At 38.4% G+C, this 25859-nt stretch overlaps 1 protein-coding gene across 15 annotated transcripts in view; it reads left to right on the forward strand.

Moving 5' to 3' along the window:
* Positions 1-25859, forward strand: part of LOC124155779 (glutamate-gated chloride channel) — a 661010-nt gene that overhangs the window by 353917 nt on the left and 281234 nt on the right. For all 15 annotated transcript variants that reach the window (XM_046529880.1, XM_046529974.1, XM_046529888.1 and 12 more), the window contains exon 4: positions 4330-4474. The gene's annotated coding sequence lies outside the window, so the exon portion shown is untranslated. The remainder of the gene's footprint in view (positions 1-4329; positions 4475-25859) is intronic.

A 25859-nucleotide genomic window follows, 5' to 3' on the forward strand; every position in this document is an offset into this window, starting at 1 on the left:
TCAAATAGAAGTTTTAACTATCTATTCATACAACTTTTAGGCGGTAGCACAGCGCAACGTTATGAGACCACACACGAATATCTGTACACACATGAACTTGCTAAAATAAATGATCCGCCAGGACACAAGATCAATATATCAAAACTATATAATAATATTTTATTGAATATGTTCAATTTTTCAATAAAAACTATTATTATTATTATTATTTTCATGAATTTCGTTGAAGCTTTGCATTTAAAACAACTATTGCTTTATCTGAATAATACAGTACACTATCATTACGTTCTCATGCTGGGTATGAAAAAAATATTAAATAAGTAAATTACTTTATCTTTTTTTAAACGGTTTTAACGATTCCGATTCTCATTGCAATTGCAAATTTTCTAAGTACGGACAATAAATAGCTTAATTTGCTTCTAGATCTGCGATGGATTTTGCTTACGATCGTAAGTTTAAACATTGGGTTTAGGAAACTGGGTCTCACAATCACCAGTCTGGGTTAGTTGTCAGTGATGGTAAGTATGCTTAGATATTTTTACTGTCTGTTTACCCAGGTTGACTGATTGCCTCGCTCTTCATTATTTGTTTCATTGATCAAAAACTTCTCGTGAGTGCCGGGATCACACTCCGGATGGGAGAGCGGAATCACGCAATTTTTAGAAAGACCACTCAGGTGCGAGCCGTATAAGGTGCGCCGCACAGATAAGAGCAAACAGCACTTCCCTACACATACCACAGCACACACAGCACTTCCATCCACATACCTGCCGCCAAGATCAAAACCTACGTCGGGACACCGAAAGATGACTTGGGCCTCAAAACCTCGGGAGTGCACAGCGTCCCGTGTGAGTGCGGTCACGTTTACATTGGGGAAACTAACCGCACAATCGAAAAACGTCTGACGGAGCGTGAAAGATGCATACGACTGTTTTATCCGCTGAAGTCGGCGGTAGCGGAGCATTGCTTGGACCTCGGTCATAGGATGGACTTCAAAAATACGAAGGTTTTGTGCCGCACTAATAGCTATTGGGATATAATTGTAAAGGAGGCAATTGCTATTAGCCTTGAGGAGAAGAGCTTAATGAAAGATAAAGGCTTCCAACTGAGCAGTGCCTGGAATGCCATAATTAATCGCTACATCCGCACACAACAATAACGGCAACCACGAATATGAATAAATAAACAAATAAGTACCGTAAAAAACTAAACCGCTGAAGACGATGGCAGAATCAGCCATTGAAACGTTGGGAGAATTAACCCAATACCACACCCGGTGAGAATCCCGAGAAATTTTTCATCAATCTATACGCCGGGAAAACTTAAAATTTTACATAGCAATTCCCTCCCTCTCCCTGCATTTAGAAAACGGGTGAAATACGAGATTGTGGACTTTCCCACCTAGCTAATTGAAGGAATTCTTTTCGAGATCTCCATCCGATCTTCGTGATAAATTAAGTCCATTCACTGCAACGAAACTTGACGTAAATTTTAGTAGTAGTTCTTACGAGACAGACAAATTGATGGCTTGTTTCTTCGATAACATTAAAAACGGGCTTAAAATGCCAGGTTTTTATATTTCTGAATAGACAACGTATCCTCTTTGCTGCTTAATATCAAGAGCAAATGGAGCTTTTGCCAACTCATGGTTAAATTGAGTCTAGTCGCGCCATGCTAATATGTTGTGAGCCAACAAACGCTCAACTTCACTTTTCTACTACATAGTTCCAAGTTATGTAACGTCAAGTCCTTGTGAACTAGGCTTTCAACTATTTACTTACGTCAAATTAAGTTGTTGCGAGCAAGGTATCGCTTGTTAAGCTGCCATCTGTTTACTGCCTTGTAGAATGGACCCAGATACACATTTTTTCCGTATCTCAAATTTGATGATATTTCTCGGTACTTTTTCAGATGCCTATTCTCTTTTCTATTGTAGCCCCATAAAATAGTTTACCATGGTCTCCTCTGTAGTCTATGAAAATTTCAAGGTGATTTTTGATGACAAAAACGAGTGATGCGCTACAAAAAATGACGGAATACGACCGCTTTAGCGGAAACGATGCGCCCTCATAAATGCAGCGTCCGTTCGACTCTAAATTATCTAATGATGCGTAGTAAGAGACATTCCCCTTCTGCCGATGCTTTTTTCACTACTAGTTCTTCATTTTAGTCGCAATTTCTTTCGTAGTTGGTTGCGCTAAGTTTTAGTACTGCAGTTGTAGATGAATTATTTTTAATAATTGATCTCTATAAATGATTAAGTTGCATAGATGCAGATTCACGTATCAGGTTACAACTACAAATATACTCATGCATATATATGCTAAATGTTAACTTAGATATCACGAACTGCCAGAATTATGAATTTTACTTTTCTTTTAAGTCATATTATGGACGTGGTATTTGAGGTTCATTTCTTCATGTTTTGCGGAACTCATCTTTATCGATTTTATACAGTTTTAATAAAATTGGTTAGTTTTAAGAGAAACTAACATGTTATTTCAAATGTTTAGTAATTTTGGAACGATGTGTTGGAAAATCCTCGTATCTGCATCATGTCATGAATTTCGGGGTAAGAGTTTGCATGGCTGCTTTATCGCCGTAATGAATTATTTTTCTCCGTAAAATGTTTCATTTCCTATTGCTTTTCATTGAAAAGAGTGTTGCATAAAGTTGTTTGTTCCCGATGACAGCTTTAAGCTTCTGTTTCCAATTTTTAACACATTTCCTCGCTCTTTTTCATTCACTATCTGAATTAGTTTCGTGAAATTAATTTTTTGGCGGAAAATTTATTTTTAAATTTATGCTTTAATGCATATTGCGTAATATGAGCATGCAATGTAAAATTCACCAATAAAATGGAGTGAAATTATTAAAAGTCGTTTGCAAAGTAATTATTCCGTATGGTGAAACATTAATTTCCGTATACATTCATAAAATTGATTAGTCATTTTCATAGCAATATACCAATTTGAGTATATTTTGAGATCTATTGCTCTCTCGTTGGTTCAGTTGATTAAAAAAGAAACACAACTGCCTCTTCACATAATTGCTACATCAATCATTAAATTTTTAGCGCTGTAAGTGAAACTCATGATATAAAATTGACAATTTTATTGCATGCAATTGCTTTGGAGTGACGTGTTTTGATGTGGGTTAACCGTATGACTCATATAATATCGAGTTAGTTTCTATTATTAACATATAAATTTATTTTCCCAATATCCACGCCATTTGACTCGTTTTAAGTTGATTTGAATCAGTAGACGCTCCCATTTAATGTGTCAACTTCGTAAAATCAGAATGAAGTTGTGGTCAAGCAATCATTCTTACAGGCAGCCTCTTACGTTGGAAATTATTCAATAAAAAATAATACAACATAAAAATAAATTTGTAATGAAAAACAACGTTTTATCGCTAAATAAAAACAATACAATAAATTTTCTCTCAACCTGACCGAGTCTCTAAATAAATTGCTTCATATACCGATAACCATTGAGCGCCTCTTCCTTTTTATCAATCTATTTATAATTAACAACATAGCTTCATGAAATAGTGAAATACAGTGAACTGCAGTTAATTACATTTTAATTGACGTTAAACCATGAATACTACTTATCAACAATTACATCGTCAATTTCAAATTTCGGTGTGAATTATAAACGCTCTAAATTTAAAAATATCTAGAGAAACACACATTATTTATCCATCTAGCTGCATAAATTAGAGATTACTCGACATAATGTATTCGCTAGTATAGTTTCAGGAAGTTGTAATTGCGCAACAAAAAGGAATATCGAGTTTAAAGTGATTACAACAACAAATTATTCAGCGTGGAATCGCTCACGTGTTCACAAGCCATGAAGAATTTCACTCAAAAATTACATCGTTAATTTCCGACATTTCTTACTCCTCTTTTTGTTTTAGCTTCTTCTTCTTCTTCTTATTTTGTCAGTAATTTCTTTCAATCAATTTTTCAAAGAATTTTGATGCAAATAAAATGGTTATTATGAGTCTCTATCATTCACTTTCCTTTAAGTAATCGCAGCGCTAACGCTCTGATTTTGGTGGCCATTTTTAGAAACAAATCTCCATCTGTAATAATTTGAAATTTCAAATAGCAATCAAGGTACAGCTAAAATCAAACTAAAAGTGTAAGAATGTTTCATCTTCATCCACTTCTGACTTATTCTGAAAATTTCAGCTCAATAGTTAATCGGAAAGAGAGGCTTAAAATTGAGTTGCAAGATTTGACCCGGACAAGATGACTAACGACAAAGCGAGTTTGTAACAAGGCCTTAAAAAATGTTCTCCTCTTTTCTTTCACAGCGGCCGCAGAAGGTGGCTGCGCCCCGGCCTTTGTGGATGCGGCACTTCGGATGCTGAGTCGACTCCTCGGGCGCGGCGGCGTCTCGGCGGGCGCCGCGGCGGGAGCGGCCGCCGCATCCACACGCGACAGCGCCACGCGGCGGAGGTGAGTGAAAACCCTGGATGGGAAAAAAATCATCGCCTCTCCATCATTATAAGCAAGGGTACTACATAAGGGGAAGTCCCAGCCTGTCTTGTGGAAGCTATAAGTAGTATTCATGATAAAATAGTTCTCGGGGTGTAGGTCAATGTATGTGATGCAATAAAGTTTTAGCCAACGTTTCAGTTTATTTTAAACTATCATCAGGGCTTATTTTTGCACATACATACTTGATTCCATTGAATTAACATACATATTGCTATTTAAAGCATTTCTTCCTCCCGGCTTAAATATTAACCGATAATCCCTTAATTGCCTCCCCCCCTTTGGACCCTACCTCCCCACTATTTCCCCTTCCCTCAGCTATCTTTCATCCTTTACCTTCACTCTCCTACCTAACTCTGAGGAAGGTGGTAATGCGCCACCGAAAATTTAGGACTTACTGTTGAGTGTTTTTTTATCTTTTTTTGTGTCCTGTGATTCTGCCCAACCTGGGGTATTTTTACGTTATTTACCTCGTCGAGGAACATTTCGAAGTATTTATTGATATTAATATGTGAAAAGTTAAGCCCTGATGATAGTTTAAAATACACTGAAACGTTGGATAAAACTTTATTGCATCACATACATTTGACCTATACTCCGAGAGGTATTTTACCATGAATTAAACGAGGTCAAGATAAGAAGAAAAAAAAATTAAATAAGTAGTGTTGGCTTGGAGAAAGACTGGCAGAGAAGATTTATCGGGCCTTATACCTGGTAATGTCCTCCATATCTTCTTCAGATTGGACTCCTGAATCTCAGAGGATGATGGGCGAGTTGCTTGTCGAAACGTCAGAAGCAGATGTGGAGGACCTTACCCGGTGCGAGACCCGAGATATCTTCACTTCCACGGTTCACCGGGAAAAAATCAGACATTACATTATCAAGAAAGACTTTTTTTCCCTCATCGCTACTGACAGGTCAACTATAAAAATTGGTGGTATTCTATTTAACAGCTACACTCTCTTTCACTACGACCGCATGAAATCTATTTTAAAGTATCGAAATACTTTAGTAAAATCGATTTAATTTACAATTACAATACGGGAGGATGGAGAGATAGCGTTGTGCGCGCTCATGTAATGACTAAATTCCCGGCGATATAATTTCAGGAAAGATAAAATGAACGCAGGCGATACTTTAGACGAGAGTGAAAGGCACGATAGAGTTGATATTTCACACATAACCGCGAAACTCCTACTTCCTTGCAACCATTTGTCGCAGCGATTTTTTTCCGTTGGATATATTTTTGCATCCGTAAGCATGATATGTACAAACCCATTTTCTGTGGATACAGTGCTTACATGAGTTACAGTGTATTATATATTAATTCGACATTGGCTTGGTAATATCGCCTAAACAACAGTGTGGATCAGTGGCTTAGTCGCATCGCCTAAACAACCATGTGGATCGTAGAGGTTTATTGCGAGTGCGTTAGCTGTATATCCTACCGTTGTTAAGTGAAGCCGGAGGTTGCCCATTTTGCTCTACGTCCATACCCCTGCATATTGGAGTGAAAACTCACGGGCTGTTATGATAAATATGATCACCAAAACTTTCTTTTATTTTCTTTAAAGACAGAACGATAATCCCCTTTCAACGCTTACCCGAGGAAAGTTAGTTGGTTTCGTAACCTAAAAATGTATTTGTTTAGAATTCATGGAGGCAAGTAATAATTTTCCATCATGCCAATGAAGTGCATGATTGTAAAGTATCTTCTGAATACTTCGGGTTACAGTAAAATAGACGAATTATTTGGCACGCTTGCTCATCAAAGCAGACGCACAATACGTGATAGTGGCATGTCAACCGCATCAGTGAACAGATCTGTGTAGGCGATACTTTTGCGGAAAATAAATATTTCATGGGATGAAATCATTTTCTCTATTATCTTATATTTCGATGTGTACGTTTTATTCCAATTCCCATTACTGTTTTGGAAATATTTTGAATTGAAGTTAGCATTTCGTTGTGAGTGAGAATTCGATGAATGTCAGCTGTTGCGATGCACTTATCGAAGTAGAGTCACTTAACTTGGCGTTGCTAAGAGACGACATTGTAATAATGATTGCATGCGCTAGAGTAGTTGCCATTTTTTTAAAGTTTTGCTCTCCATGTTTAATCAGCCACCGTTTTTTTCCATTAATTGCTGTGGAAGGCGTTATCACTGTCGCTGTTTGACGTCGCGGCATGAATTAAGAGCGAGGCTAAAATGGCGTGCTGGGGACGCAGGTTGTCGCATTTCTCCCCTGTGGCGCTCAATTCGCTCACACACGCACGCAATGCCTCCCACTTGTCCAATAAACGCTTGAAAATTGGAGTAGGTAGTTTTAAAAAAGAGAAATTGCTTTTCGCATTTAAGTGATCTCAATGGTTTTCCCGTAAAAAAATGATCCCATGCTTTTTCAAATGAATTTTATTTCGTATCCAGATAGACTGTAGGGTAATAATGTATATCGATAACCATGTATGTATTCCACAGGATATTAAAACATATCATGCACATTAAGAAATATGCTAAAAAAATTGGCGGGGCATTGCATTTCAAACTCACTCCCCAATTGATAAATAAGCAAATAATTAATAAATACTCAAAATCGCTATTCACTCTTTTGAAGCTGATTTTCATGGAAATATCTTAGTGTTGATTTAAAGGATAAGGGGGCTTTTGCAGCTAATAACACAATTTCCAGGAATATACGAAACGCACAATATAATTAATTAAAAGAACTAAAAACTTATTCATTCAGCCAACTACTAATAAATTCCAGGCATTAATCTTAATTAAAATTACTGTTAATGAGCGAAATATAAACCGCTGCACTGAAAACATTGCTTAGCTAATAAAAAAAAAAAACATCTAAAGACCCCAAAGGGCACTGAGATCCTGTTACAACAAAATAGATGACACATTAAATTCCTCCTTCTACGGTTTTTAAATGCAAGTTGATGCGTAGTTTTCCGCGGCGTTGTCTAGATGATGTCTCCATGCTTCTGGGTTTCACCGCGTGGATTTTCTTTGGGACGACAGTTTCTCCGGTATTCCAACCAGCGTCACCAACATTGAACGTAGCTTCTACCGTACCGGCTACTTCCATTTAAAGTTAATCGCCTGGTTTTTGCCTTCATTGTCAGCATAACATTTTATATTCCCACAAAGGAGTGTTTTATATTGTTCAAATAATTCAACTGTTCGTATTGTTCATTCAGGTTATAAGCTGTCAGATATTGCAAACGATTTATCAGGCGCAAGGTTTTCTGAACTCTTAAAAAGAACGGAAGTTCGGGAAGCTAGTGTAATGAAAATGCCTGTACATACTGAGTTGCGCCGAGAAACTGTCGCTGCAAAGAAAATCCACGCTGTGAAACCCAGAAGCATGGAGACAGCATACGGTTTTTAAATGCATTTCAAAAATTACATTGCGATCGGGCGAATGGTGTAATAATTTAGATAAAATGAGAAGACATACATTCATTTCAATGGAATGAAGATGAGGCTTATGCTGAACAACTGAAGGATATAATTAAGGTGAAAAAAAATGTGCAAACTGGCTAGAGTTGCGTCAGGATAAATTTAACCAGCCAAGAGCTAAGAGGCGAAGCGAAGCCTAGGACGCTTGTGAGAGATTGTTTGGGAGAAAATCGCGGACACCACACGAGGAAGGAAGAGGGGATGGAAGGTATAGGACATGATGGGAATAGCTGACAACAGACTCCCAGCATATCGATTTTCTCCCGCGAGAGATCGGTATCAGATATTCAAGTAGATTGAAACACTGACCCAGAGAGAGAGAAGCGGAAACAACGCCATCCTTGTAGGCGAGATTCCCTCCCGGAAGTCCGTTGAGTGACGTGTTGAGTCACAGGGTGACAAGTGGGGGGGGGGGGGGGTGAGTAGAGGGTAGAGAGGAGAGGGGGATCGTATCGATGGCAACATTTGCTTTATTTTGGTCACCGCGATTTACAATGTTAGGTTATGGCGCAACATGATGCTGTTTTATCGGGTGCATTCAGCAGGACACATGAATTAGTAATCTTAATCATCGCCTGCTAAATGCATTTTTTTGAGTCGGTTAATGATTACTCATTAGAAATATGGCGCCATTTATTCAGTTGAATATCGAGAGAAATATTTTATATTTAGTTTCGATTGCACCTACGGTCTCCAATTTTTGATGACATTTACGATTTTATAGTATGAGGTACAGTAAACTAATAAGTACAGTTTTTGTATTGATTGATTGAACTTATTTTTAAAGTAAGATACCGAGTTTTTTGCGTATATTAGCGGAATCGCGACTCCACGATTAGAGATTTTTCTGAACGACGCGTCGCCGATTAGGAATCATTGACCTGCGATTATGAAACGCTTCTCTCCTGCAGAATGCCACCGTTGTCTTTGCATCGTGGAACCGCGAAGTAGGGAAAGTAAATTCAGCTAAAACGTTTCACACTGAAAATTTCTTTCGGATCATAATTTTGAAACTAAGTTATTATGAATGTGCTAAAAAATCTAATTGGACTGAACTATCGGAAGAGATAACGAAATATTAGTGTCGAAACCATTTGTAGAAAATAAAGTGTCAGCTTGGGAACTCCGAAGTGAATTTTCTTCAACTATACGATTTATCTCAAGGGAAAACAAGAGTTAAATAAAATACACTGACTCTGTAACATGGTCGGTGCAACTTATTATTGTAGAAAAATTTTATCAGAAAGATAACTTTTTTTTGGGAACTTTTAGTTCTTACTCCCGATAATTACCTCCGTTCCACGACACCAAAATCTTAACAAATTACTTACCAATTCATAAAATTGAAAATATCCTCGCTTTTGTCTTAATTTATGTTTTATTAAATATTAATTGCGATTAAGCTTGGAAATACGTAGAGTACCTTTAGTCCGCAAAAATTACAAAAATGTTGTGTCTAATTAGTGTAAACATTGCATTCCTCCCAACTTCCGGTAATGTTTTTGAATTATTGTTAAAATGTAAATTAAGCCAAGAAAGGAATGGTTGTTTTCTAAAATTAATATTAAAATAAGGTAAGTAGCATGTTATTTGATTGCTATAATTTATAAACTATGTACCATACAAGGGCTTGGTGGCATGAAAAGTGCATTTACAATTTTCAAATTTCAGCCTTTTTGCTGAGAGCATCGACTGGTGACCGGAAAAATACTTGTTGAACGGAATTTGATATCGAATATCTGATGACGCGATATACTCAACGAATACAATTTGGTTTTCCTTGATATGTCATTACTCGCCTTACTTATTGGTATCCACTTCCATAAGACGATTTGTTGGACTCGCAATCTGTGAAACATTTGCAGATACTGCAAGGACATAGCTACAAAGGAATCGCTACTCTCCTTTTCAGATGTATGTAGAATCCTCGAAAATTATGTATCGTGTACAAATCACCCACCATTGGTGGCAGTATCCTGCCTATAAGTGTGTATAATCGCCAGTACAAGGTACGATACCGTAATTCGTCGCGATTGCTTTTTACTCGATATTTTAGATTTGAAGTACAGTTCTCCCTTTATAATCCGCCACTTCACTTCTCCGGCCCTGCCAGTATTTCGGCGTTTTTATACAGGCAGCTAACAAGCGGGTATCCCTGTATTTGGAGTAGTCTACTTCGCAGGCGAGGATAGCCCAACTCAGAAATAGGGGAAGTAGTGTTTACTGAGGGGGAGACATGCACGAACAGTTGTCCGCAGTAGTAAAGGAGGGGGAAAATATTTGTTGTAGTTTTACATTACCTATGTTAACATTTCAGTTGCGTGTACTTACTAATGTAGTGTATGATATAATATATTTTTTTACATGTATGCATACGGTAAAACATAACTCCTTCCGATTCATTGCGTCACCATTAGCGATTTCTTTCCAGTAATCCGGCGTTTTCGGTAACCTGGCAGTGCTCTGGTCCGACATCGGCTGTATTGCCGTGAGACCACTATACGTCTGAAAAAGCGACTTCCTTTTGTAGCGGATCTAGATACTGCTAGAGGGCACATCTCTATTGCGTGTTTTGCGGAGAGGGAAGAATGGGAGGGCTTTTGTTTTTTTGAGCGACGGAGGAGAGGAGCCGCGGCGTGGTGTGGGGTTTCTTCCCGCCCCTCACTCCCCGCTCCTTCAGGAATCCTCGTCATGCCCCAGTTACGCGCCCTTCCCCTCCCCTCCAAACCCCTTCCAAACCCCTACGGCACCTTCCGACACTTCCGGACTTCCGCGCGCGCGCACCCCCATGCGCCAACGCCATCTGGCGTCAGCGGCGCGAAATGCGACACCTCGTCGAAGACTTCCCTTCCTTCCTCGCCATCTTGTCCGGCCGCGTGTTTGACACGTGACGATTCGCATTCTCTTCTAACCGGCAATCTCCTTCGCGATGAATGAATGAAAGCGTTGCACCATGGTAGCGGTGCTGAAACCTGAGCCTAACGGATCAAAGTGGCTATAAAATCTTAAATATCACTTGACGCTATGGTTTTTCTTTATTCCCTACATCCTTATGTCCCTTCTGGTACAACAGTCCTTTGTTTTTATCCCTGTAACCAAGGCGCCAACTCAACACGAAACACTGAAGAATCAAATAGCAACCAAAACAAACTACAAATGAACTTCACAAAATGGAACAGAAGGATAGAGATTATAAAAGTGATGCGTATAATTCAAGGCATCTAGCCTCTTAGAGCATTGGTAGGTACACATGCTATGCCTACCAGAAGATTCATAGGTCCATGGGAGGACTGCCGGAGGATTGTTTTACCATTTATTTCCAATAAATATTTTTTAATGACATTCACAAGTTTGATTCGCATTCACAAGAGCACAAGACCGAATTTTAATGAAGCTGAAAGTGTTTTAACAATTTCTGCGCAGCCCGAATTCCTTTTTAATCGTCATTCTATTTCGTAGTTTTACGAAACAAAACAGCGTCTAAGTAAATATTGTGAACGCAGTTTTTATAAGAGTGAATTCATGATGTAAATAGTGGTAATATTGATGCTTCATATAAAATTTAATAATAGTCCTGACGACTTTTGTAAGTGTTCATGTGAAGCCTCGGAGGTTTAGGTTAAATTGTATAGTATTTATTAGGTGTATTTATTAGAGTAAGCCTCGTAGAGTTTTAGGTTAAATTACATCATTATTTTTTATTATATTTTACTCTATGGCCATAAGCTTTAATTATATTAAGGACTAATAAGATTCTGACTGAAAGAAATATTGTTCCTAACGAATGTAACCTCAGCAGGCCAGCATATGGAATAGATGATTTTACACCAAGTATTTTGAGGCACTCACTTGACTTATAAAATGTATTTAGTTAATAAATGATCAAACTAGAAAATTAATTTCCTAATGACGGCATAGTTGATACAGAGGTGGAAAAATGAAGTCGAAAAATTTGTTATTGATTTAATACTTCTTTATATTTCCATTGAAGTATTCAAATATTTCAGTTTTGTCCTGCTATTTCACCCAATCTAAACCTAAAGAAAGCAAAATATCATATGGTGTGGTGTCTTCTTGTGGCATCATAGGGTAAATAAATGAAGTCATAATAATTTTTTGGGGTTAATTGTTTGAAAAAAATCATCGCATTAATTTGTTTAGCTGTGGACATTTTTGCAGTTTTTGTGTAAAATACTATCGAAATTAAATAATTCATCGTAGTATTATTATATTTTTCCGTATATTAACGATTTTAGGTTATACCTTGACATTTCAAAAAACGTAGTTGAGGGACAGGATTAGGTTTGTTCCACGCATCTACATTTTCTGAAACAGAATACGAATTGACGTTGCTGGACGAGAAACAATTGGCAGCGAAGGAGCGCTTTCCTATCGTTCGATTCGCTCACTGGAGCGCCTCCAAGCGACTATTTCTATCCTCATAATATAATAATTGTAGTTGGCTCTTTGCTGGCCTGTAATGAAAAATTTGAAGCTAGCCTCCAAAGAGTTGAAAGAAGACAACCAAATAGCATACTATATTCTTTTGTTTAACAAATTTTAAGACTTAACCATTGTTATATTTGCGTTTTGATTTCTCATTTTACCAATATGTTACGAACTTATTGCAATCCTGTCGCAAAATTCGCTCTGAAAACCGTGGGATATTGAGTTAGCAATTCATTATTACGCTTAGAGTCTTCTCAAAGGACAGCAGTTTTTCAGCTCCAATACCATTCTCACTTGTGTGTATTTTAAAGAAGGGGTTATTCATTTAAAATCTAGTGACTTTAAGGATAGAGTTAGGTTCACTCCATTTATAGCCCGCGCCTCAAAACTTTCTGAAACGGAGTACGGACTGACCTTGCTGGACGAGAAACAAAGGAGAGCGGAGGAGCGCTAGCTCATCGTTCAATTTGCTCACTGAGGCGCCTCCGTGGGGCTATTGTCCGCGAAGATTACCTGGCCTATCTCGTGTACTTAGCATTCCATCCTGATACCCAGCCCTGAGGCGGTTAATATGGACCGGAGAAGATTGGATCATCGATCGATTTCTCATCACTTGGGGTTAATTTCATGACGGGAGCCTTTGAAGTTCAAAGTGTCAGCCTATCGCACTTTACTTCTCATCTTTCTCTTTATTTTACGGGTGGCCGATTATTAATATTTTAATTTATTCTTTTACATCTAAAATTCAATGGCCTTTTTAGCATGCTTTGATTTTATTTCGTTATTTTCCCTTTTTCATTCGCACCCCTAGGTTTTGAATTTAATGTAATTTAATTTGTTCTTCAGTTATTCAGAAAAAATATCTTGACCTTGATAAATATGATGTGGTTGAAGGAATTTATGTATTCCTGTAAAATAATTTAACATTTAAATCCTCGTTTACGAAAAGGAAACAGTTTTTAGTAAAAATGAGAATTTCTTTTTATAAAATTTCCACATGAAATATTTACTTTTTTGCCATGCCATGGGTTCCATGCAATACCATGGTTTCAGTAGTTGATCGTCATTCTTATGACATTTAAGCATGTTCAGTAATTTTTGCGTACAAATTAAAAAAACTGCAGCAAATTTAATTTTGCGTAAATTTCATTCGATTAATGTAAAGTAAACTCGCTTCAATGGATGAAATTGTGTGGACCCCATTAAATGGTGTTTGAGCTGTTCCTTCCGGGACAATGCTTCGTTCAAAACAAATTGACATTACTTGACGTGAATATAGCATCGTAAAATTGGGAATAGTCGAAATTCATAGAATATTAGTAGAACGGCTGAAAGGGAAAGATATTTTTTCGTCCTAACGAAGCGTTCCCTTCCATCGACCGAATTCTTTTCATGGATTTCGATTTTTGGTGTGGTTCGATAACTCCATTAGCGTACACTGTACATGAGAACAGCTGGAAGTTTTCAAGGAAACAAACGAGTTGGCCGAAAAGCGTGTAGATTAAGAAAAATAAACTGAATTCAAAGGCGAGGAAAGTTCTTTGAGGTATGAACAGACGTTGAAGATCCCAAGGAACATAATACACATCACAGTTCAACTCGAATTATGAGTTGAGAGAAATAACAACGATGATAAAACACAAATGGTAATTTCCACACTATTTGACTCATTATTTATGGTATATTTTTTGTTTTTGGCATCACCAGCCAGCTGTCAGCTTGTTAATTTAAGAGACGGCAACTCCAACACTTGTTCTTACCACAGGGGTGCCTATATTCCACCTTGTAAAAACTCATGCTTGAGTAAGTTGTTATTATTTCATGTACCATAATGTGGAATAAATATATATTATTATTATTCGATCGATCGATCGACCATGCTTTTAACACTTTGTCTCATTTTCAAGGTGTTTGAAAAGGACACAAAGTATTAAAACCATGGTCGGTCATTGAGTGTTAAATTAAATAGTGTGGAAACCATTTGTGTTTTACCATTTGTGTTTTATCATGGATAGAGTAAGCTTCCACAAAATCAAGCCTGAAAGGATTTTATATGTAATAACGAAATTTCTTGATTTCATGTAAGTGGAGTGGCAGTGATTGAGGTCTTACCGAACGTGGCCAAATGGTATCGTGATATCTTGGTTTCATACGGGGAGGACTTTTTGCCATAACATGGTAAGAGTTCTGGGCATCAATTATTTTCCGTAATGGATGCGCGGCCTGACATAAATTTTTTTGCATTAAAAATGTTAGTAGCACATTAACCCTTTCTAACCCAGAGCTACTTTTAGGAGAATTCTAATTTCAAGATTTTTCAATATGAAAACTTGAAAATTTTTCAATCGATCATAATTATCGTGGCAGCTGAATATTTCGTCATTACAATTAACAACACAAAATAATGATATTTCCTATACAGAGCATATAATACATACTTTTTGATGTTGCTTAGAAGCAACAATGGGTTATAATAGGTTAAATATCTCGAGTTGAAGCCAAATGCAATTAAAAAAAACCACAGAGGAGCATATTGAATCAGCACAGATTATTTATCTCATTTACTCTGTTTCTGCACTTCACTTTTGCATTTTTTCTTTGAGCATGACCTGAATTAGAGGCATTAGGTGTGATATTAATATCTTAGGTCGAGAAGAACGACATTGTATTTCACTTTTATTGGCCCGGGTCACACAACAAGCAAAGCCACTCCAAGTTGAATTCTTGGGACAGCCTCGCACAATGGCTGTGACCCACATTGGGGGTGACGCATGGGGTCAGTGCCCCGGCAACCTTGTCGCACTCCTTGCCCCCTTCACCGCAGAACTTTTATGCCCTGTCTCTGCTTTATAGCGCTGGAGGAGGTTCCCCATCACTACCAAAAGTTCTCTACCCGGCAGCCGTTCTGGATTAGATGCGAATGGTTAAATAAAATGGAGATGTCGTTATTACGCTGTGTTTGGTTTTTTCTTTTTCTTGACCTTAGTTATTTTTAATTTGATTAACGACTCGGAGTATAGGTCTAAGAGTAATGTGCGAAATTATTTGCCAACGTTTCAATATATTTTTTAACACATTCAGCACGTCAGTTGACGTCCTCTGCCGGCCGGCCGGTCGGCCGCCTTTCTCCGCCTCCGTACGTGACTAATATCCACTTTTGAGTCTTCCAATTGTGTTAAAAGCCTTCAGCAAGGTTTTCTCTTTAGAACAGTGTGCGCCGTTTGTAAATGGCAGTATTTGAACGTAAGTTATGGCGCGAAAACCTCTTCTCTGTTTTTCTTTCTTATTTTTTCGGCCGATTCTGACGACTTCCGTGAAAATCGGGCCCACATTGAATGTTTTAATATCTTATTCAGGCCGTCAATATGTGCTAAGGATACTCGTTCAAACTTTTCCATTTTCGATGCTCCAAAAGATACGTTTCTGTTTGACGTATATATTATATTCTTTGTGATGTTAGATTTTTGATGAAATTTCAATTAAACGGGGAGGAAAATAACGCATTTAGGGCTGATCAAATGAAACGTTCGACCCCAAGTATGGTCCTTTTATTCTGAGTAGAATTCATACAATGCCATCCAGTCCAGCGATATCTTAAATATAGCCTCCAGGCAGATATAGCAATCCTCTGTGCAGGCGTGGTGTTCATTCGTAGCGTAAAATAGTTCTACATAGGGGAGGTTATCCACCGCCGATAGCGGAATTCACCGGATTCAAAGCGTTTAATTCTCGCCTCTATCAACACAGCACTACCGTAGGATCATGGTGGTCGAGTGAATAGAACATCAGGCTGCTGATCCAAGGGTCCTGAGTTCACAAATATCAGTTGAAGCTTTTGAGCTACTCCCAGGAGGGTGCTTTCGTATTATTTTTTTATTGCCTAAATCTAAAGATTATTACCCCTGGAGTACGTGTGTCACGCTTTTAGATTTTTAAACGATTTTATCTATTTTTCGCGATTAAATGAAAAGTGAAAATTTTCAAGCGCGCGAAAACTCGACGCCTAAGTAGGAATGCTGGGAAAAGCCCGTGTGACGTCATTCTGGTTCCCGCTGTCGCCGTGTGAGGTGACCCTGTGGCGAGGATATTGTGCGCCGCTGCAATAGGCTGCTAGTAGGTATCAGAGTACCCTGGTAGCAGGTAGCGCTTGGCTTCAATAATGATTATTATTACCCTATGAAACGAAGAAAACTTTCCGACCTTAGGCAGCTTTAATAGGTGATTTTTAAGACATGTCTCCCTGAGTTCTGTACCTCTTGCATGCATTGTTAATCTCAGGCGATGTAAAACTCCTTTCTACTCGTATAGAAACTAGGTCCCTGTGACGTCAGGTGGAGTGGCATCGAATGGGCGTTAATCTGGCCTTTTTCAAAACCAGTTAAAATTGACCATTGCGATTCGTCTAAACTGGGATTAATACAACCAAATAATTTGTATATTATGAATACACTAATGGTGTATAACGAATCGCAATCAATGCCTTTCGCTTTCTTTGATGAAAGAAACTGCCCTATTCAATCATCATAACTGTGAGGTGACCCAGTTATAGGAACTGGCCACAGCTACGTGAATGTTCAAACTTTACACGTCCGTTGCTTAATCCTTGAGTAGATTTACCTCACCTATTGAACCAACCTTAGGATTGAATAACTGAGTGTATAATCTTGATATTAAGACATAGGAGCAGAACTCGCATAGATTAGAAAAATGTTGTGACATTTTTCAGAAGTCATGGGCTGACATATTTTTCGTTATTCCTCATCTGGATGGTTTTGTCGTGGCAGAATATTATGAAAATATACTGCCACAATTAATGCGTTTCTGGATGTGTACCTGATATGAATTTTGTACAAATTGTAAGTATTCTAGAGATAAGATTTGGAATTGCAAAATATTCACTTCTAAGGAATCCAGTCATTGCTAATTCCAAGACAGTTGGACTTTACGCGAAGTTGGCGATTTTTTAAAACTTTCTCCATGAAAGTTAGTTTCTTTCCCTTTTTCTAAATATTGCGCCGTATAAACCAAAACGTTTTTCGTTATGCTCCAAAATTTGAATAATTTTAAATTAAAATCTTTGCGGTGTTATCCTTGAATATGCGTTACTGTTTTTTTTAAAGAGCATTCTGTCTGTAGCTCTTTCAAGGATGTAATGGAATTAACTACTGACAGCTAATGTTACACTAAAACCTCAAAAATTCTCTGTATTTCTCAGAAGATAGTTATATTCGTTCTTGTTTCAACATAAAAATAATAATAAATAAACTAAAACTTTTTGTGAATCGAGTGGCTGATTTACAAAAGCATACTTCATTGCATTATCAGAGGTTGAAACTAACCAGAAAGCCAAATGATTCCTAACTTGGAAATTTCTTTTCTCAAGTGGTATCTTACAAGTGCCTTTCAAAAAGAAATCTCCCTACTACCCAAAAAACTAACAAAATTTTCTGATTGTAGAGCTGTAGTTATTATCATACTATTCGATGATATATCATGAAGTGCTAACAAGGGGAAAGAATATTAGGGATGTTTGGATTTTTTTAGGTTTGGTCAATTAAGGTATTAAAACATTTTTTATGCTAATAGTAAATGATTGCGGGAATAGAAAGATCAACAACTTTGCTACTTCTACATAGTAATTTATCAACAGCGACCATGGTTTCGTTACAGAGTAACATTATCAAGAATGCTACTCTGTAACGAAACCATGGTCGGTGTTAATAAAGTACTATGTGGAAACAGCAAAGTTGTTGAACCTTCTATTCCTGCGATTATGGATTTCCACCAAGTTACGCCCGCTACGATTAATTAGATTAATTAATTAGATTAATTATAGTAAGTGATTGATATTTGTACCCTTATTATTAAATATATTCTCAGCCCTGAAGATGGAAATATTTCTATCAAAACGTTAGCGAGGTGTTAATTTTATCTTTGTACCTGTCTTAATTTTTTTTTTGCTATATGGAAAATTTTAGCCATCCATGAATCCCTAATATTCAGAAATGCTAAAAGGGTTGGATGTCTTGCGATGTCTTAAGGGGTGAAACCAAAATAATTCAAAGACAAGCCCAAAGGATGGGGAAAAATAACTTTAGGCGCGCCAATACAAATTAATTAAAATTTTATAATGAGGCCTTCAACAAAATTCATGTGTTTTCTGTTATACCAAGTAAATATTTATGGCTGTGGAATTATGAAGAAGAATGTGATGAATGTCATTGTGCCTGCGTTTCTACAAATCTATACCAGGGGTCTCCGAAATACGGCCCGCGGAGGGCTTTCATCCGGCCCGCGCACTCGTTTCAAGTAGCGCGCGATTCTCGCTCGTTTAGCTCTGCGAGACGCCGCTGGGGGCATTGCAGCGCTATACTGCGCGTCAAAGTCGCCTTCAACTGTTCGTAAATAAGAAATACGCCACCGTAGACGATGGTATCGAATACTTCAATGATCGGCAAATTTGCTATCCGGCCTGCGGGCCGATTCGGAACTTGGAATGTGGCCATCGTAGCCAAGTAAATTGGAGATCCCTGATCTATACTCATACCGATTGCTATTTGAGCCTGTATTGTTATTTCACTGGCATGATTAGGAATAAGGCCCCGCGGGCCACCTGCACATTTCAGGGGGCGTTTATCTGGATAGTGGACCCTGGTCAGAGGTCCACATCCGCATCTAGAGTGCCCATCACCTATCTTCTGTTCTCAAACACCCTCGCTCTCGGCTGAGAAAGGCATTCATTGATTCCCTGTCATCAGGTGGGATATCGTTTAATTAGTCCAATCACGGGGTGGTGGCGTTATTGTCCTCTCGACGGGACGTGCTGTGGCGCCAATCGACATTTAGGAAAGTCCCCACCTCCCTTATTTCGTCCAGGGGTGTCATCGGCACCCCTTGCAACAATGGCAGGGGGCGCGGACCTGTTGTGTCTGTCCCCAACAAGTGGGAAGTGCCGCCCCATCCCCTCTCTTGTATGCACGCAAGCCGCTGTTGCCGAAGCATCGATCTCGCCGCCGTCAATGCCATCTGGCGGCGGTGCCGCGAACGAGAGGGGGGGGGTCGCACGTGGTTTGAAGAGGGGTGGGAAGCGATTGGGTGCGGTGTGTAGATTGTTCATCGACATCACACATAATTAAGCATACACGGCCGAACAAGCCGATTCAATATTTGTGAGTTGCGACACAACAGCCGTTTACGAAGAAAAAAAGGTACGCGTTGGACATAATCGACTGTTGAATCCCACCTCTAGCAATTTGATCGTTGGATTATTCTTCCTCATAGAATAATCCAAAATCGGTCGAATAGCAATGGCTGTTGCCTGGTTTCGCTGGTGGTAGGACCCGCCCGCCTCTGTGACGGTGCGGGATTCCTCGTCCCATCCCTTCCTTCCCTATCCCGTCCCGCGAGGCGTCGTCGGGCTCCTATCGCGGCGGGGCCTCCTTCCTTTTTCCTTCCTGTTCTCCCTCTTCTGTAGTGCAGAGGTGATAAGCTTATAGCTTCAGACTTCGGCCCAGGAGAGTAGCCCCGCGAGCCCGCCCTAGGGTTTCGTATCCACTGTTGAATTCCACCTTGCATTTTTTATAAGTCCTTCATTACTCGAGGGAAATACGAATTCCAACACCCATTCATTCGGAAAAAAATATCTCTCTTATTTGATGGTTTCTTTCGGACCTGGAATCATGGCAAAGTTTTAAAACGATGCTCTCCGTATCGCTATGAAAGATATCTGGTCTTGATTGCGGCATCAATGTAAGACTCGTAGTCTTCGAATCTCGGGCGGCTCACTGCCTAATTCATGTAAGGATTTTGCAACGCTCTGTCACTCGTAGCGGGTTCAGCGGATTATTTCAGCTTCTCTTTGTACATTATTTTATCCGTGGATTAAATCTATCAGCAATCTCGGTGGTGGCGGAGTATTGCGGAGTATCCTTGGTGGAGTGCTGCATGAAGGGCCTAGAGAAGGAAGCGTCCCTTGTGTCGGATAAGGCGCTAAGCGGTTGTCCCTTGCCGCCTTTCGCTTTGAAAAGTTATCACCGCGGCTAGTCCCGGTATACTTAAATAAATACCTACTTGACGTCCTTGATTACATCCGCTGCAAACCATTAGGTGTGTGAACGTAGTGAAAAATATTTAAAAATCTTTGAAATTGAGGCAGGATGGACCGCGCTCTTAGCTGGCTAAAGGAAAGATAACTCAATCTATACTGTCTAAAAGTTAAGTTATTGAAAAATAATAACCAAATATTATATGTATTCTCTTAACTATATTTTAGCCTGGGCTGTTAATCAGAAAATTACCGCGTATTTAACGCCACCTATCATTCAACAGAGAAACAACAGTAAACTCACACTAAATTAAAAGTTAAGTTGACTTGTTCCTTAACTATCCTGGTGCTTTTTCCCCGTTTCTTCATTCCGTCATATTATTTCATCCATGTTATTTCATCCAAAGACGGTGTCTTCCGAGATTCACGTCAAGAACTTTTTAATTAATTCGGTTCTTAATGAACCACGTAAGCTGACAGGTGACGAAGAAAAGCTCATGAAAGAATTGGCTACGACACTTTGCGCTGAAAATTTTTAATATTACTCAAAATTGATCAAATACCTCGCTAAATTCCACATTTACTTAACCAGATTACGCCCTCTTTTTTCTATGAACACCCACAACCTTCGGCCTCATTATTTCACGGTAAGTACATTTTTCGTGCATAAATAAACAGATTTAAATTTTGTTAATTCTATATGACACTTTATTTTGTAAATCTCGACCGGTGTCAACACGTAGGTGTCATTTTTCAAATGTGTTTCCCTTAAGAATGTTACAAAGAGTTTTAATCTAATCATTTAACGATTTCCCACTGCATTACCTCGCAAGATATTGAATATAAACTCCTTTCGGTTAATTCATCGCTATTTTTTTCTTTTTTATGTATCGACCTTCATGCTTCGCTAAACATTCTGACGTGATTACCTGGGACAGCCACTGGATTCAAACACTTTTCCAAGTCATTCCAGCGTGTTTATGGGGCGGCATTGTGCCATGTTTCCCATCGTCTGTCGTTTGCAGCTACGTCTTTCGCCCGCGAGCTGTCATCGGGGCGTTATTGGCTCAGCCCGTCCATTTCTGGGAACGCCAAGGGCGCATTTCTCTCCGCAGCATGTATTCATTCGCTCGCAGTTGGCTTCGCTCGCTTACGCGGCTTCCTTCAGCGGTCACTGCACTTCGTCTACATCGCGGGACGAATTTATTTGTTTAATTTATTCATTTATTTCATCACCAAAAACGGCACAAAGGCTTTTAAACTGGCTAAATAAATAATACCTAAAGAATTACAAACAATAGCACAAATAATAAAAAGTAACAGAAAATGTTTTTTTAAGCATCAAGGGTCACAATTGATTAGGCAATGGTAAATTATGTAGATGGTATTTTAAAGAGGATTTGTAACAAGTGCCAGAGGAAAATAGGTCCAGGGAAGGGATTTTTGAAGCTATGGAGTTAAATAAGCCAGCCAAAAGGGCTAATGCCATCAGTAGTATCGTCGAGTAGGAGAGAGTGCGAATAGGAAGGGACCGAGGACGCTTCACTGCGGTACACCAGATTTGACTCGTAAGTATGAGGATGAGATGCCATCAATCAATACCAGTTGGTAACGTGAACTGAGGAAGCTGTTGACCAGAGATAGAAACTTTGAATGTATATTGTAACGGTGTTTAAGTTTATGTATTAGTAATGTATGGTTAACGGCTTCGATAACACCGTAGCGATGTGTAATATGTGTTAAATTTTGTTTTTGAAAAAATATAACTGTGGAGGACTTCGCTACGTCGTATCCTTTAGTTACAGATTTTGATCTCGTAATTGCATTCTTCGATAATTTAAACAGTATATTTGTTACTGGAGTAAAATTTATGTTTCAAGACTCTTTAATGACTTCAGTATTTACTTGAAATATTTGAATTTATTCCAATGTTTTTAATAGAAAAATGATTCATTCCAATATGTTGTAATAAATTTCATTGAAGTGTTTCTACGTGCTCCCTCTTTCTTTACCCCTGATGAATGCAAGTTTTTTTTCGGCCAGGTAAGCTTGAAAAATACCTCTCTGTCCTGAGCGATCACTTACATCCGATTTTGATTTTTGCACTAGGTATCGTTAAAAAGTTGAGGAAATAATTATCTACTACCTAACTGTAAATCCACCGAGTTTTATTTCCAATTAGATTCGAGGTCAGTGTCAAGGATTTCATCATTACCATTTGATTGACTATTACTAGTGGCTAGTTATTTTCAAAGATAGTTACATAAATCTGGCTTATTTACAAATTAATCTGTGAATGTTTCGCGTGGCTATTTTGATAAAATTTCACGATGTCTGATGAATCAGTCGGTACTTAGTTCCAGGCACTGCTTTGCGTCATAACATGTCCCTAGGTTAATTTCTCATTTATTTATTTATTATTTACTTTGTAAATTACAGGTAGATAGTAAAAATTATATTTGGTATTATACGTGAAAATAAAATGACAGATTTTCCTCGTAGGTGATCATAATAGAAATAATATATTTCACTTTCAGAATTTTATATGATGGCTTTGGCCTCTATATTGGCAAATATATTTATATGGTTTTTCAAGCCACTCCGCATTTATGAATGTTTTTGCCAAAACATGGTTCAAATTAATAGTTCAACACAATGTCGTAACTCAGTCTACGAAAGAATGATGCTCGAATGGTCGAAATAGCCCTTATAGGTCTGCGCTATACATAGATTTTTCTCCGAGTTTTTCTTGCGGAAGGGAATGGTTTGTGTGTCCTCCTGGAACCCGCCCTCGTGTGGATCAGGCGTTATTGCCGTTCTTGCAGTGTTTGCTGCCTCCCGTAGGGCACGCCTTCATTTATGCGGTAGAGGGGGGGTAGCTAGGGGGTCGGGGGCAAGAGGGGGGCGTTGCTATAAATCCTGAGCCCTGTTTTGCCTATTTCGCTGTCCCATTTTGTCTCCGGGCCAACATGATGCCGTCGCCTCGTGCGTATAAACATGGACGCGAGAACATGTCGAGGCGGACGTAGGGCGAATAAATTAAGGCTCCCAAACTTCAATATTTCATGTCACGGAAATATGCGCGCCTCATGCAAGCGTAGCCTGGATTTTTACCCAACTACTCGTCCCATTTTTGGAATGGAGGCGGCAAATTGGAAGCATAATATTCCTTCCTGGCGGAAATGACGATACCGACGGATTACACAATAAAAATTTTAATCAAAACCAAAATAAAATTCAGCCCCACAACAGTTTATGTATTTTATTTTCTAGCATCATCTTGCTTTATTCGATGCATTTACATTGGTAATTGTATCAAAATATGCTTATTTTAAAACAGCTTTTCTCCACCTTAAATAATAAATATTCGTTAGACTCATATAAATTTCGGAGTAAATAAATGATATTATTTATTTCAATCGTAGGAAAACAGGCCTCAAATGAGGAAAATATTGCTAACACCTGACTTTTCCAATACTTTCTTATACAGGGAGTAAAAATGGATTACTTTTCTCCAGAACTTATGTTTGAAAGTGAAACTGTAAAATAGTTTCACTATTAAGGTGAATTTAAAATAATTAATAGTCTATTGACGGAATAGGAAAAAATGATTCCGTTATCACCTGCAAATCTGCCCTTAAGGTTAACTTTGTATTTGTCATATGAACGCATAGCATGGTTTTGACTTATTCTAATTCAAATGCAGTCTGTCAAAAACTAGAAGATATTGCCATTTTAAATAATTCTTTTCTTTGAAAATTCATCACTTATTGGTTTTCTTGATACGGCGTTAGGTGGTAAATATTCTGCTCTATTCTTGCATTGTACTCTAGGATACATTTCTAGTGCAAGTATGGATATAATATTTTTTGTTTGCATTTGGGAAAAAAAATTAGTCATTCTAAACGTCCATCACGTATTTAGTGCCAGAATATTAGCTTCTTAGGATGTGAAATATCGCCCGTTGGCAATAAAACCAGCGATCAGAGTCAATCAAAGAGTACTTTAACGCAATTTTTCCTGGCTTAATTTTCGGAAAGAGTTTCCGACATCCGATCCGAAATTGAATGTCAGAATCGGAATGGATTGGGAAAATGGCATGAAGAGATCGCTGATTAGTACCTCTCTGTTAATAACTCTATTACGCGTTCACCTGACTGATTGCCACTGAGACTGCACCAAACTGCGTCAGATAATCCGGGCAATGACGGCAGAGCAAGTCAGATAGAGAGTCAATTCGCCTGATATCGCAGTCAGCCCTTACCTCTATTCTCCTCCTCCATTGAAACCATAGAAGTTTCTGGAGAGGGCGTTAGCTATAAATCCCATCGTTGTCAAGTTGAACCAGGGGTTTCCAATATTGTTCCACCTCGGACGAATCAGAAATGCTCAGGCTTTTACGATAAATGTGAGTATGAGCACTCACTATTTTCTCTGATGACAGTACGTCTCTTTTCGACCTTACCCGAAGATAGGTAATTGGGTTTGTAGCCTAAAAAAAAGCGATTTTAATATTCTTATAAAAGGTAATAATTATCCAACATTTTGATGAAATACATAATTGTAATGTATCTTTTGAATATGTTGGCAGCCTCGAATCACAGCTTAAGTGAGGATTAATTTTAGCCCAGAGGTTAATGGGAATCACAAAAATGGTAAAGGATCACCATGGCGATCGCATAAACAAGCAAGCTTCTTCTGGTTTTACTTTTATACACAACAGCTCTTAAACACTACTTTTATACCCAGAAATTTATATTCCGTCTATTTGTATGGTATTCGATAGTTTATTCCTTATTGATTGTATTTCATCCCAGGATAACAAACTAAAGAAATAATGATGAAATGCAGTATAAAAGATATGGGATGATAATTACCTATTGTAAGCAATGAAAAACTCCTTTTTTTAACCAACGCTTCCAAGTAACTTTCTTCGGTTATGTGTTGAAAAGTGACGTAATATAGTAAAAAATAGTATTTAGCATAGTTATGAGAACTCTCTTTCCCCGAGAACCTCCCATGTCTGAAGAAAAAGAATCAGAGAGGCTCCCATAGAGGGGACATTGACATTCGTAGAGAGACTTCGTCTCTACAAGAGGACTGCTACGCAGTGCATATTAAGAAGGAGTGCCTTTCCCGGCCAGTGAGTTGAGTTTCCTGCTACTCAACACGGTTCCGTCTTTAATCTGCATATTTTGAATAAATCCATAGAGATGATGGGGTTGCGGAGGGTGCTAGTATACTTTAAGTGAAAATAAGCTTTATCTCAACGCAGAAATTTCCGATCCGGGCTCGTCATAAAGCAATTTCCTCTTATTTTCCTGTGGTTCCCATAGCAGTGATGAAGAGAATTCTTTACGGGAAGTTATGAAGGCCAACTATGT

The sequence above is a fragment of the Ischnura elegans genome, chromosome 1 (assembly GCF_921293095.1).
Source record: "Ischnura elegans chromosome 1, ioIscEleg1.1, whole genome shotgun sequence".
Taxonomy (NCBI): Eukaryota; Metazoa; Arthropoda; class Insecta; order Odonata; family Coenagrionidae; genus Ischnura; species Ischnura elegans.